At 34.8% G+C, this 14,319-nt stretch overlaps 1 long non-coding RNA gene across 3 annotated transcripts in view; it reads right to left on the bottom strand.

Moving 5' to 3' along the window:
- Positions 1-14,319, bottom strand: part of LOC307181311 — a 142,923-nt gene that overhangs the window by 111,546 nt on the left and 17,058 nt on the right. For all 3 annotated transcript variants that reach the window (XR_013826409.1, XR_013826410.1, XR_013826411.1), the window contains exon 2: positions 7,405-7,544. This is a non-coding gene — a long non-coding RNA (uncharacterized lncRNA). The remainder of the gene's footprint in view (positions 1-7,404; positions 7,545-14,319) is intronic.

The following is a 14,319-nucleotide window of genomic DNA, read 5'->3' as shown; positions in this document are numbered from 1 at the left end:
ACCTATATTTACTACTACTATTGTCATTTTGTACATGAGGAAAACAACTGAAAGGAAGGTTAAATATATTACCCACATTCACAAGGCTGAAAAAGTAGAGAAGGTGAAATGTGAAACTATGTAGTTTGTCTGCAGAGTCTAAATTCTCACTCACTCCCCAAAGCAGGACCCTATGATGTATTATGGTAAGAAATGGCCTGATATTCTGGGATCACATAGAAGGGACATTTAAGCAAGCCTCTTTGACCAAGCAAGACTTTATGAAAGAGGTGATAAATAAGCCACTGACTCAGCTGGCCAAGGGAAAGGAGTGCAGACAAGTGGAAGAGACAACAAATATAGTAAATCAGTAGGCAAAGCACTGTAAATTCCTTCAAGATTAATGATGCACAGCAGTCATTACATGTCTAATGTGCTCTTTAAAAGCAGCCCCAGAATATGCCCAGCAAAGGTATAAACTATCTAATTTAAAAGAACAAATAATATATGTTATGAGTTGAACTGTGTGCCCCCAAAGGTATGTTAAAGTCCTAATTCCCAGTACCTCAGAATGTGACCTTATTTGTAAATGGGGCTGTTGCAGCTGTAATTAGCTAAAATGAGGTCATACTGGAGTATGCAGGCCTATAACCCAATATGACTGGTGTCCTTACAGGAAGAAGAAAATGCCATTCAAAAGACACACACACACACACACACACACACACACACACACACACACACACGTGACGAAAGAGGCACAGATTGGAATGATGTGGCTGAAAGCCAAGGAAAACCAGGGACTGATGGCTACCACCAAAAGCTGGGAAAAGGCAAGGAAGGATTCTACGCAGAATCTCAGAGGGAGTATTATGGCCCTACTAACACCATGATTTCAGAATTCTAGACTTCCAAACTGTGAGAGAATAATTTCTGTTGTTTAAGCCACCTAGTCTATAGCACTTTATTACAGCAGCCCTAGAAAACTAATACAACGTACAACTATGCAATTCAGGCACTTGTACGATTTTGGAATTAGGGAACTCTTTAGGCTAATATGAGACATTACCTGATGTAGAATTTATATATCTCATGAAATGTGTTTCCATGTATTTTATATAACACACGTAATGCTTTTGCGTTATTTTAGAAAACTCTTTCCAAAATGATTGCTTACAGTCCATCTTCTTGATGGCACTGTGAAGAGTTATTCAAAATGGTAAATTGTTCTGATTATAAATGCAATGCAAAAGATCGCTTAGGGCTTCCCTGGCGCAGTGGTTGAGAGTCCGCCTGCCGAGGCAGGGGACACCGGTTCATGCCCCGGTCCGGGAAGATCCCACATGCTGCAGAGCAGCTGGGCCCGTGAGCCATGGCCGCTGAGCCTGCATGTCTGGAGCCTGTGCTCCGCAACGGGAGAGGCCCGTGTACTGAAAAGAAAAAAAAAAAAAAACCTAAGGGAAAAAAACTATATTGTAGGATATCTACCACTTAAAAATCTCCTCATATGTCAAATAATACATATCTGAAAATATGTCAATGGGAGTATTCTTCTAATAATAAAAATACAAAACCAAATCATCAATGTCTATGTAGTTATTCAGAACTTCTACATTAAAAGAATTGCAACTATTTACCATAAAATGATCCATTTTAACTATGTACAATACAACTAATAGATTCTCAATTATATATTGATAGGCAATATTGATTTCCTTCTATCTTCTGGAAATGCCCTGATAATTTTAAAAAGCTTATTTCATGTCAACTGCTGTAATAAAATAATGGTTATGGTCTCATCACTCTTATATATTTTTCATTGAAATATGTAGATTTCAAAAGGAGACATCTAATTTCTAACTTTCATGTGATCTGTATATTCAATTATTTTGACTCTGTTTTGATATCCATTTTCTGATCACTCTGAAGATCCAATTTTGACCATGAGAGGCAAAGCTGTCAAAACCAAACAAATCCTCAGTCTGTATTTATATTGTAAATCTCCATCACATGACATTCCTTGCAAATGAACTTGCAAACTTTCAATGCTTAGATTTAATTCGAGTAGAAGACATATTTTTCAAGAGATGAGGAGAATAAATGAGGACAATACACTCCACACGCATGCTAATTTAATTAAATTTAATTAAACATCCTACCTTGGCTAGTTTCTTGTGGTTTACCTTTACAAGTCTTCAGGAAAAGTAGAAGTACAATAATTCTGAATCAGAATTAAGCAACATAAGGTCAGCAGAAAGGGAGCAGAAACTAGGATTGATTAGGTGTATAAACACACTCCTCATTAGGTTTGAGTCCAGGAGATATGTACTGTCATATGCTGGAGTTGCCTCAGGAACGAAAATGTGAGACAAGAGATTACAAGTAGATAGTTTATTTTCAGAATTAATCCCAGGGAAGCCAAGTAGGGGGCTGTGTAAAGTGACATAGAGAAGGAGAAAAACCGATACAACAAAGTGTTATTATGCTAGTCACTGCTGAGAGTGACTGGGGCTCCATTCTACTGGGACCCTCTAAGGAGCCATGTAGAATATGTTACAGAATTGCCTGACCAAGGGGGCATGTATCGACTGGATCCTACTCCCTATTGACCAAAGAGCTGCTTTTCAAACAGCAATTAATACTCTGCTGTAGAAAGTTTAGTTTTGTTCTAGAATCTAAAGTTTTGTGCTGTGACTCTATTCTTAGGACCTAATAAAAGATCCACACAGCATCTGTGTCCAACACCTTGCCTGAGTAGCAAGGCAGTTTGCACTAAAACCTGGACTTGCTGTAGAGCCCTCTCTTCCTCTGAGTCCTACTTGAAAATCATAGCCTTTAAAGTTGCCTGATAAAGTGACTTGTAGTATTTCCAAATGTAGTAATATGCAGCTCCTAAAGTTCAAAAAAGTTTACCATATGCTGGACCTCCTTCTTAGTGGTGGGCTTGTGAGGAGCAACAACTTTTTTATAACCTTAGATGGAATGTCCTAGCATGCCCCAGACCATCAGACTCCAAAAATCTTCTCCAATTTGACAGACTACTAATATTCTGGTACTGTATTTCTCATCCTCTGGCATGTGTCTGTCTTATATGGCATCCAAAGTACTTGCTACATCCTGTTCAAAAGGTCAAAATGAAATGATATAATGAACATAATGGACTAGTATAATGTTATGTAGATTATGAAGATAATCAAATTCCTTGTGCACTATAATGTTACAGAGAGTGACAGAGTTCATCCTGACCCAGGGCAGAGCACAGCTTCTTCTTGAGAACTGAAAAGCATTCATTTATCAGATGACTAGCTATACACCAGCTAGTATCAGAGGTGTATCAATTTGTTCCAGTGCAGACAATACATCTGGTCCAGATTACAGCTAGCTCAAAATACATTAGTTAAAGCCAGGCATATGATCAAAACCAACTTCAAGGGGAGAGTAAGAAATACTCCACCTACTCTACTGGGTTACCTGCAATTGTGTAGTGATGACAGTAATAGCTGAGAATTATTAACTTTATAGAATTATTATGTTGTATCAATAATGGAATCACAAATATGGTGATGATTGACTAAGTATTTACTTTTTGCTAGGTACTCCACTAAATGATCAACATGTATTATCTCATTAAGTACACGGACTAACGTTTTTGCAAGTATCTGGAACTGTATGATAAATGTTTCTTCTAACATCAGGACTGTCCATGGAATTAAACAAATGATAAACTCTGAAATAACTGCAAATGGATTCAGATCTCCTGAGGAACAAAAATGACCCTTTATATTCATGAGGATTTTCATTAAATTAAAAAAAAACCTTTGGTTAATGCTGATATACTGGGAATAAAATGTATCAGTAGTTTTGGAGTAAAGCGTTGAACCAAAAGAGGCTTTCCATATTCTATATTAAAAGTAATGGTAACAAAACTATTTGAAGGTGTGACATCAATGATCAGAAAGGCTATAAGAGCTTTCTCCTAAACAGCTATGGTGAGTATATTTCCTCTTGTAACCATGACCTTAATAAAGATGTATGTCACCAGGGGATGAGACTGTGTGTGTGTGGCGGGGTGGGGGGGGACTGTGAAGTTACTCACTGATATAAAATTTGTGATTAATAAATTTTTGCATACTTCTCCTAAACCCTTTCCCATATTCTATCCAAAGATACATTGAAAAAATATTAGTTGTTTCAGTTGGAGAGTCTCTCACATGATGCAGAAAACAGGTCCAGTATGTCAAATATCCTATTGTTTAAATCATTTACAAGAGGACTATATTCATAATTCATTTGTTATTGGTGTGGTAATATTGAGGGAGAAAGAACAGAGGAAGGAGGGAAGAAGGGAGAGAAGGAATGAAAGAAGGAAGAAAGGAGAAAAGAAAAGAAGGAAAATTAAGAGAGTAGGTAGCAAAATCCTGAAATTATGGATATCCAGAAGTAATATTAGGTTGGTAGATTTACTGACAAACCCTTGTCTTTCTTTCTTACCTTCCCACATACTTTTATAATAAGCCCTCCTTAAATGAGGTAGTCTGAACACAGTTCTAGTCCTTGCAAGCTAAAAAAAGCTAATTAACAGAGATGCAAAAGCTCTGCAGTGCATTACAACACAAAAATATTGAAATTTATTGAAATGCATTTAATTTAGACTATAGAAATGCTAAGAACCTTTTTTAAAATTTACTTATTTCAAATATGTTCGACGTTGGAGTCTAAATATAAATTACTTAAAAATAATATAAAGCCAATATATATTTTATTATGTACCAATATAATGCTTACTATGTACCATATATATATGTATATATGTGTATATACAAAATATATGTACATATATATTTACACATACATTTAACTTTTGAAAGGAGTCTATGATATAGATAAGATGGTTAGCATCATCGCTATTATATAGATAAGAAAACTGAGGCACAGAGAACAGAGAGGTTAAGGAACTTTCCCAAGGTCACACTAGTAGTCATGATGGATCCTGGATTATATCCAGGCAGTCCCAGTACCATGCTCTTAACCACTGCTATGTACTGACCTTCTTCACTTATTTTATTTTAAAGAAAATTTTAAAGAATCTAGAAAAAAATGCTGCCTTAGAACACTTGTAGAAATGGAAATTTTTATGACTCGCCACAGGAATAGGCAACAGATTAAGAAATCTTCTGAAGAGTGAATGAGGAACTTCTCTCTTTCACTGCATTATCATATTTAGATTAGACATAGGAGCAAGAAAGTCATTCCAGCTTCATGGTATCAGCCAAGAAAAATTATCCTCAGGACCAGATGCCAACAGCATGCCCTTTAGTATTTGGACAGGATACAAAGGCCCAGCTGTTCTGTCAGCCTTCCTTATACAGTTTGTTGACAAAGAAGAGGCCCAGTTAATTTTCCAAATATGCAATATAAACTGAAACTGATTCACCTGCAAACACCTGAATTACTTCTAGGAATGAAGAAATAATAATACTGAAATAATAAATTTTTCATAGGCTCATAACACACTGAAACGTTTCCAAAAATGGAATTTCTCAGGAAAAATAAGTAAGACAATAACCTACTCCTGTTTTTCAGAACTACTTTTGGATTGGCCAGAGCTCAAAGATTGCATCCAGATTGCTGAATCACGAAAGGGAAGATGTATGGAGAAAATAAGAAACGGCTAATATTAAGGGAATGTAAGGATGAAGATAGAGGGAGAGGAACAGCTGGGATGACTTAAAAACAAAGATAAGTTGCATTTTTAAGTAAAATTTGAAGTTCAGAAGCTGCAGAACTTGGTACATTCATTGTGGGAATAATGGGAGCATCAATGAGTCTTCTCTTGTGGGCTCTTTTAGGTTTACTCGGACCTTCCTACTTTGATCCCAACTTTTTTACTCTGGAATTTTTATTCTATGTATATAAATTAAGAAAATCAAATTATAACAACACTAAACTTTCTTTGGGATAATATTCTTGAGTTAGTGTTATCATTTTTTAATTTTAGTAAAATTATTTTCATTGGACTATACTGTTTTCTGCATAAATCTGAAAATAAAAATGCTTTACATATCAGCTTCATCTACATCACATTTTAACAATTATTGCTTCTGTGCTTACATATTTAGTTTTGCAATCATTTTTTCTACTAAGTCTAATTATATTGGGTCAAATTTTCTGCAGCTCAATTTTATTGAGACAATTTTATTCTTTAATAAATTTTCAGTTCTTAGCAAGTGTCATAATTTGCAATTTTAGCCACTATGTATTTTAATATTTTTCAATATTTTAAAATAATTTTTCCTAGATTACTTTTACTGTTTTCCATTTTATCAGCAGCATAAGTTTTATAAAACATATTTCACCATTTCAGTTTATTTATGGTCTTATCAATCTACTGCTTCGTTCTGTGAAGTTCATATGCTTATTTTTATTTGTTCCTCAGGGTCAAAATTGTACAGTCAAAACATCCTTGAGGATTAAAGAGTTAAGGATGACAGGACCAAAAGACAAGATAGAAATGATGGGAGACTTTATAATCTCCACATTGTTCTTTACTTTCCCGTATATAGTCGTGTTAGCTGGATTTTTTTTTTTCTGTAATACAAATACTTAAAATATGTAATTTTGTCTACCAAATGAGACTTCTTTTCAATCACAGTGTTTGTATTTAATACCAATCCATATTTTGAACCAGTCAGGTTAAATATATGACAATAAGAATTGGCAATTAATGAATAAAAACATCGTGAATATTCTGTATCTGAATTAAATTTTTACATCATAGATACATAGCCTAACTATACCATCTTATATCTAACTCCTTTTTTCACTCCTACAAGCTTTTTCTTTGCTCATTGTTTGTAATTTTAGTGACCTTTGAAAGTCTCGATTTCTGTTCCTGCTACTAAATTAGCTATGAAAGCTGTAGCTGCTGACTCTTGAGAACCTGAATTCATACAGCACCTACAAACATTTGTTTTTTCGAGGTTTTCTATGGATATAATGACTAGGAGTAAGGAAAGTACATGTGACCTCATTCATCACATTCTTCGAACAAATGCTTCCTCCACTGCAATTATGTCATCGTGAAATCATGTTCCACATTCTAAAATAAACTCTTTGCCATATGAATTGTTATCTGACTGAGATATTTTTGTAGTTGTCTTTTTTAACAGCCTCCTTAGAAATGTCTTTTAAATTTCTCACAATACCAAAACAAAAATTTCTTTTTTTTGTCTTATCCACGTGAATACTTCAAGCTTGAATGTTCAGCAGTCACTACTCTTATCCTGCATTGCACACATACTTGAATTTCACACACACACATACACACACAAACACAGTTTTAGCTAAATCATCTAAAATGTACACTTTTTGACTTCCAAGAAAAGTGAAAGAGAGTTTTCCACAATATCACGGTTCGGGACTCACCTGTGGACGTGGATGTCCTGTGACCAGACAGGTCAATTCCAGGGTTTCTCCTTCCCGTATAGTGTAGACCCTTTCCGAGTAGCGCTCCTCCTCAATGTTACAGGCCAAGCCTGAATGCACAATACGAACCGTGGGGGGAGCTGTCGAATCAGGAAGAAGAGAGACAAGATACATAAAAAGATAAGCAAACTGTCTTCCCCTGATCATCATGGTTGTTATGGCAATTCTTATTAGACTTTACCACTGTCAGATCCATCAGTCTTAACACTTTGAACATCCCCAAGGGATTAAAGATTTTGCCGGACAGAAAAGTTCAAGTTTACCTTGCAGTCACCAACACAGTCTGAAAATGGCAAAGGGGAATAGGGTAATGGGGAAAAATTGGTGATTCAGTAAATCACCATCATTACAAGACCAATGATAAAACTTGATTGTTAAAATGTGATAGTTCCCTTCCTCTCTGAAATCTAAAATTTAATATAGTAAGGGATGTTGTCCAAAAACTAGGTAGTGCAAAAGAAAGACCATCAGAAAGGAAAAAGGAATGTGAATTAAAGACATTGCCATTTTTCTATTAATTTTATAAGTCGTGGTGTAACTAGGGAGCTAAAGAATAGGAAGATTTGGTTATCTGGAATTGAACACCAACTTAGTTTTCAATATTTATAGACTCCTGTATTAATATGAGCAAAAAACAATCACTGAATTAAGCCACTGATGAAGGCCATAAATCACTGATGTCTAAGTATAAAATTCTGATTCAAGATAGACTTCTCATGAAACTGTCCAAATTCCATAATATAATTTTCTCCGACTTCAGTGTCACAGGGGCCTATAAAACTTGACTAGCATTCATTGACTTACATATCATTGGAAACCCACTGTACGCAAAAATTCTTTTGGTAATGAGAAATACTTAGATAATAAGATATGCTCTTGTCATCAAGGAGATTACTGTGACTAGCTTCAAACTGGAGATCATCCCCATTTGTGAATTCAGCACTTTTGTTTGTAATACATTTGGAGTGGAGGCAAAAAGTTTAAAAGAGTAGTTCTTACATTCAGTATGCATAATAAACTCCCCAGGAACTTGTTTAAAACATAGATGTCAGAGGTATACACAGAGACTGCTATATGTCTGCAGAAAACCCCTGGAATCTGCCTTTTTACAGAACATCCCAGGTGATGACAATGACAGTGCTACTCAGACCAGATCATTAGAATAATTTTCTAATGGCTCTTATAAATATTTGTTTATTAAAGAAAATACACCATGGGATAAAATGTCCTTTTCTTTTAATTTTTTTCAAGTAACTAAACATCATGCTATGCATCCTTTCACTGGTTTAAAAAATTAAATAAACCAATTTTTTAAGTTTGTTTAAAAACTTAAACAAACCAAATAATTTTTTGGTCTTATAAAACCAATTTATCAAAAATTTTCTACCATGTCTTCAGACTCTGTCTAGACACTGTAATAATTTGCCTAGTTTTAAGACATTAGAAATCATCTGTAGTGTTTATCTGGGTATTCTGATATATTTCACACAAGGTTTCCTACAAATCATTTCCTATAGTGATCAAATTTAAACTTCAATTTAGACAAGTAATACTAGAAAGCTACTTATTTTAAAACATCTGTCATACAACTGTATATGTATTATGGAGGTGAACAAACTAATGACAATCAATAAACACTTGCAAAATATAAATAAAAAATTGTTAAGTAAAAAAATAGAGATTCATTACCTTGAAATATATTTCTTTGCCAAATTTAGCCTAACAAGTGATAGCCTACATGTTTATTAATACATCTAATTATATAGTAACATGACATCTTTTCCAGATTTACACTTATTTTTGTTTTAATTTCAAATCAATGAATAGTATTGTTATTTTTAAGACATACTTATTATGCAAATAAGTAACTTCATTTAAAACATTTAAATTATACAGTAAGCACACTGTGTTCATCTACAAGGGTAAATTTTCTGCTGTTTTCTTCTGTATTTTAACACATTCTTGGAAAAGGTAATTGCCTATATACTGTAGTCATTATGAACCTACCACCTATCTTATAGCAGGGTGGAATATTCTACCAAATTATAAATGTTAAAGATGTATTTTTCCTAGTATGCATTAAAATATGTGATCAGTACTTTAGAATCTCAATGATAAGATGAAAATTTTGGAAGCTTCCTTTAACTCTTTTGGTCTGCAGAAAGTCCAACTGAAAAGGTCTTAAAATTCATCCAAGTGAATTCTCTTATTTCCAAATTAGGGAAGGAAAGCCCAATGACATCAGATGACCTGGCTACAGGCTTGCAGCTAGTTGTGGCCTAAATGAGACCAGGACCACTGTTCCTAGGCTCCTTTTACTACCTCATGCTATTAAAACTATGCCTGGCACAGTTAAAGTAGGGTTAAATAACTCCTAAACTAGACCTAGACTACACTAGGGGAATAAAAAAGATTGAGAAACAGTTCATGAAGTTAAAGCACCATAACTAGATCAGCAATATAAACACTATAATTGTTCCAAACGTAACCAGTGTAACATTGTCCCAATTCACCATCCTGTCTCCAGTCCCTATCAAATCCATGAAATCTTACAATTTCCCAAATAATATATTGTAACTTCTTTTTTCATCATGCTGTATTCCTGCCTAAGAATCTATAATGTCTCCCTATGACATTTCACAGAGTCCAAATCACCCCACATGGCATTTAGGTGCCCTGTAAATGGTCCTCATACTGATTATCCAACCCAAAATCCCACTCCTCTGTAACAGCAGCCCAACATCAGTGGGAAGATAAAGAGCACTGAGAATTCAAGTGTCTTTGATCATGATGTTTCCCCATCTAGAATTCCCACCCTGATCTTTGGACCAATGTTGCTGAAACCTTCTTGGATTACTGAGCAATGATTCTCTTCTCTTTTTTCCAGAAAATCTGTATTGCCCAGAGATTCTCCTTTTTCTTAACATTCTAACTTGATAGGAAGCACCTTATTACAAGGATGAACATAATTTTCAGCATCTATTCCACATCACATAATTCATAGCACAAAGTAGGTATTTAATAATTAATTTATAATTTTAAACATATATCACTATAAGGACTTTAACCTATTTTAGCAAAAATATTAACCATTATGGCACTGAATTTTGCCTACTTTAAATATATATGCAATTTTCAGTACTATATCTGAAACAAAACATGTTTTATCCTCTGCCTTGTTAGAGAAAACCTCAATTCATCATCCTGAAATTGGACTAAGGGTTATGATCCCCATTGCCCTGTAGAGTCAGCAATGAATTAAAATGTTAAAATATTACAAGAGACTAATATTCATCCAAATTTGCTTGCAGTAAGCCAAATCCCATTATATAAAATCTTTCTAACATTAATCATATCAACTCCCTTAATTTGAATAAACTGGCTTTGGGTTCAAGAGGTCAGCCTAAAAGGGCAAAAGAGAGACATTCTTTTATCTTGTTAGAGTATATCCAAAGTCAAACCAAATTCTCACTGTATTCTGTTGGAGAAAGAACACAAATTCTTTCTTATTCTCCAATGGCAACAGCAAGAGCACTTTTAAGCCTTTTATATCATATACAGATTTTCAAACATATATTTATTGAGCAACTGCTATAGATCAGGCACGAGGCTATGAGCTGAGGATATGAAGATTAATGCTATGAGCTGTGCCCTCTATGGGTTTATAGCCTATTGGGTCTGTCCAATTTATATATATTATATATAAAATACAAAAATAATAAAACAATTACAGTTGAGCAGAATAGATATTCTAACAGAAGGAAGTGAAAAGACCATAACAGGACAAAGCAGAAGCTGACTAAATCTGCCTGGTGGATTCCAACAGGTTTCATGAAGCCAGTGACATTTAACTTAGGTTTGGAAAAATGCATGTGGTGAAACGAATTCCAGAGAAAGGAAATAGTGTGTTCAAAGGCATGTCTATAAGAGACTGCCTGCAGTGTTTAGGAAATAACTACATGAACATGTGGTCTACATAGCTTATAATATACTCCAAACCTTGACACCAGTGCCACTCTCTCAATTTGCCATGATGTCATGATGTCTCCAGACATAAGAGACTGTATAGCCCTGTGAATGGAAATGATGGGAGAAACCTACTTGAGAGTCCTTGTTAGACAGGACTTGAGGATTGACTGATGAGGGAGCGAGGGGGCAGGAGTTAAGATGACAGTGAAGTTTATATTTTGGTTAAATAGGTGAAAGATACATTTTTAAATAGAAAATACTCTCTTGATCACTATGGACTCCCCATTATTCACAGTTGGGAGAGACTTAAGATGAGGGGCTCTGAGCCCAAATCACGGAGGGCTTTGTTAGAGTGAGGACTTAGATGGGAAGTGTTTTTGAAGGAGAAGCTTTTTCCATGTTTTCTGAAGGACATGCTGTTATTAGCCAGTAATAAGTTTGGTATTAGGAGTTTTCTCTCTTCTAAGAACCCCAAGCAAGAGTATTGTACTTTGGTAAATCCTTCAAATCCCTGGTCCAACTATTCTTTGGGAATTCAAGTTGCCAGTAAAATCTCACCACTATGCTACACTACGTCAAGGTAACTTATGTTCTTGGCGCAGGTCACAGATCCCCTGGGATAGCTAGTGTGGAGAGAGGGAGCTCACGGAACCTCTGTTAGAAGCTCCAGTGGAGACATCAGTGAGCCACCCTGAACCATCATCTCTCACACACTCTAGATTCTGTTCAGAGACAGAGACTCAGAGACAGATAGATAGAATGTCTCACACCTTTCTACTCTCAGGTGGCCAGAGATAACAGAACTAACACTACTGCTTACACCATTCTCTTAGCAGGATCAGTTTTGCTTGTAAAGCAAACAAAACAATAATCAAATTTCCTTCTATTTTTCTACTGGTCTAAGTAATTACTTGATTTGATAAAACATTTATCAGTTTTCTATGACATCTTACATTTATCTAATTAACATTGCCAATAATTGGTCTCTTCTGCTTATTTCACAATTCCAATGTAGCACATGTGAATAGTACTTCTAAAGCATGGTGTCTTCCATTCTTCTTATTTTCTCTCTTTCCTACCTGAGTTACTAGTTTAAAATACTACATGAGTTGTCTCCTCCCCGCCTTTTCACAATAATCTCCCAATGTGACTTTTAAATTAAGTATTGTGTATACAGGTATAGTCTATAATTATCCCTCTTCTTGTTGACAACTCTTTTGCCTAATGTCTTTTGCCTTAGGCTCATTATATTACATATTTTAATATCAAAAACTCAGATAGGGAAGGGGAGAATATGAACATTTGGGAGAGTAGGTAAAATTTTAGATTTAGATGCTGATGTTGAGCTGTCCAACAACTGAAAAGTTGTTGCTGCACATAAAATTTAGAGCTTTTAAATGGTAGTCGATGGCTGACAGCAATAGAATAGACAAAATCTCTAAAACAGAGCATGTAGAGGGAGAAATTAAGAGGATAATGATAGAACCGCAAGGAATGTGAATTCTTGATAGAGAATTGGTGTCCATAAGATTATGAATACAGAGAGGCCAAGAAAAGAGACTCAGAGGTAGAAGGAAAACAAAGAAAATGCAGTGCTTTAAAAGTTACACAAAGAGATGCTCAAGAATGGTGAACTGTCCAAAACTGTCACTTACAACAGAGCTGTCAATTAGGAGAAGCATAGACAAAAGGTCATTCCCAATGATAGTTAGGAGGGCATTGGTGAATTTCAAGTGAGATCTGGCTGTAGAACAATAGCGGCAAAAGATGAAGGAGGTGAGTTTTGAGAAAGAGAAAAGTCTTAGGTCAAACCAAGCTTCAGGCAAAAAGTAAAACTGCTCCTGAGGTTTACCCACACGTAAAAGAAATGATAAGTATAAAACAGTAAGTATAAAACAGAATATTTTAACAATATTTATACCACCATCTCAGGATTGCAAAGACTAATTATTTACATTATAAGAAACAAACCAAAATGTTTGTATTTCCAACATAAACTGTAACTTTTACCAATACTACACTATTTTTCTACTATCCTTCAACATTCTTTTAAAATTAATTTTCCCTAAAACCCGACTTTCTTTCTTTTTTCTTATCTTTTTGTTCTTTTACTCTTTTACAAGTTTAACTCTGATAACTTCTGTACCAAATATGCAGAAATCTCTCAAAATGGTCTAATCTCTTCTGTAAAAATAAAAATCAAGGTTAATCCTCACAGAACATAAATATGCTTAATCTCTCCCATATTAAAGAATGGAAACAAAACAACATTTATCCTCCCATCACCAGGCCTCCTCTTGCCTTTCCTTCACAGCCAATGAATAGAAATAACGGTACCCACTCTATGTCATACTTCCACAGCTGCTTTGCAATCCTCAGGCCACAGCAGTCTGGCATCTGCCCTATCATTTGTATTTATAAAAGAATAAGGCAGGAATATAGAAGACCACTTTGCTTAACTGCTAATTATTTGTCATTATTTTGATCTCGTACATCTCCTTCAGTCTTCGTTTACCAGACTTCATTTCTATGCAACTATGAGGATCTTTTAAAATTATACACTTGTTCTACACTTCAAAACAATAAAAAAAATATTATTACCTCCCACTATTATTCTTACAACCATGAATATAATCATATATCGAAACATGCAGATAGCAGAATGTTCAATTTATATGTCCATTCCAACAATTTCCTCAAAAAATAGTTAAAATCCATCTGTCATTGTCATTTAAATAATCCCAAATAGGACAATATCTTGATACACAAACAATTTACAGATTATTTTTCATCAGCTTTTAGCTCATTTGAGTTGTTTGATTCCATTGGTTATTTTGAATTAACTACAATTTCAGCATCAATGTGAATTTATTTCCCTACCTCTTT

This window comes from Stenella coeruleoalba, assembly GCF_951394435.1.
Source record: "Stenella coeruleoalba genome assembly, chromosome: 2".
Taxonomy (NCBI): domain Eukaryota; kingdom Metazoa; phylum Chordata; class Mammalia; order Artiodactyla; family Delphinidae; genus Stenella; species Stenella coeruleoalba.
The sequence above is the reverse complement of the archived record's forward strand: the minus strand, read 5'-3'. Positions and strand labels throughout refer to the sequence as shown.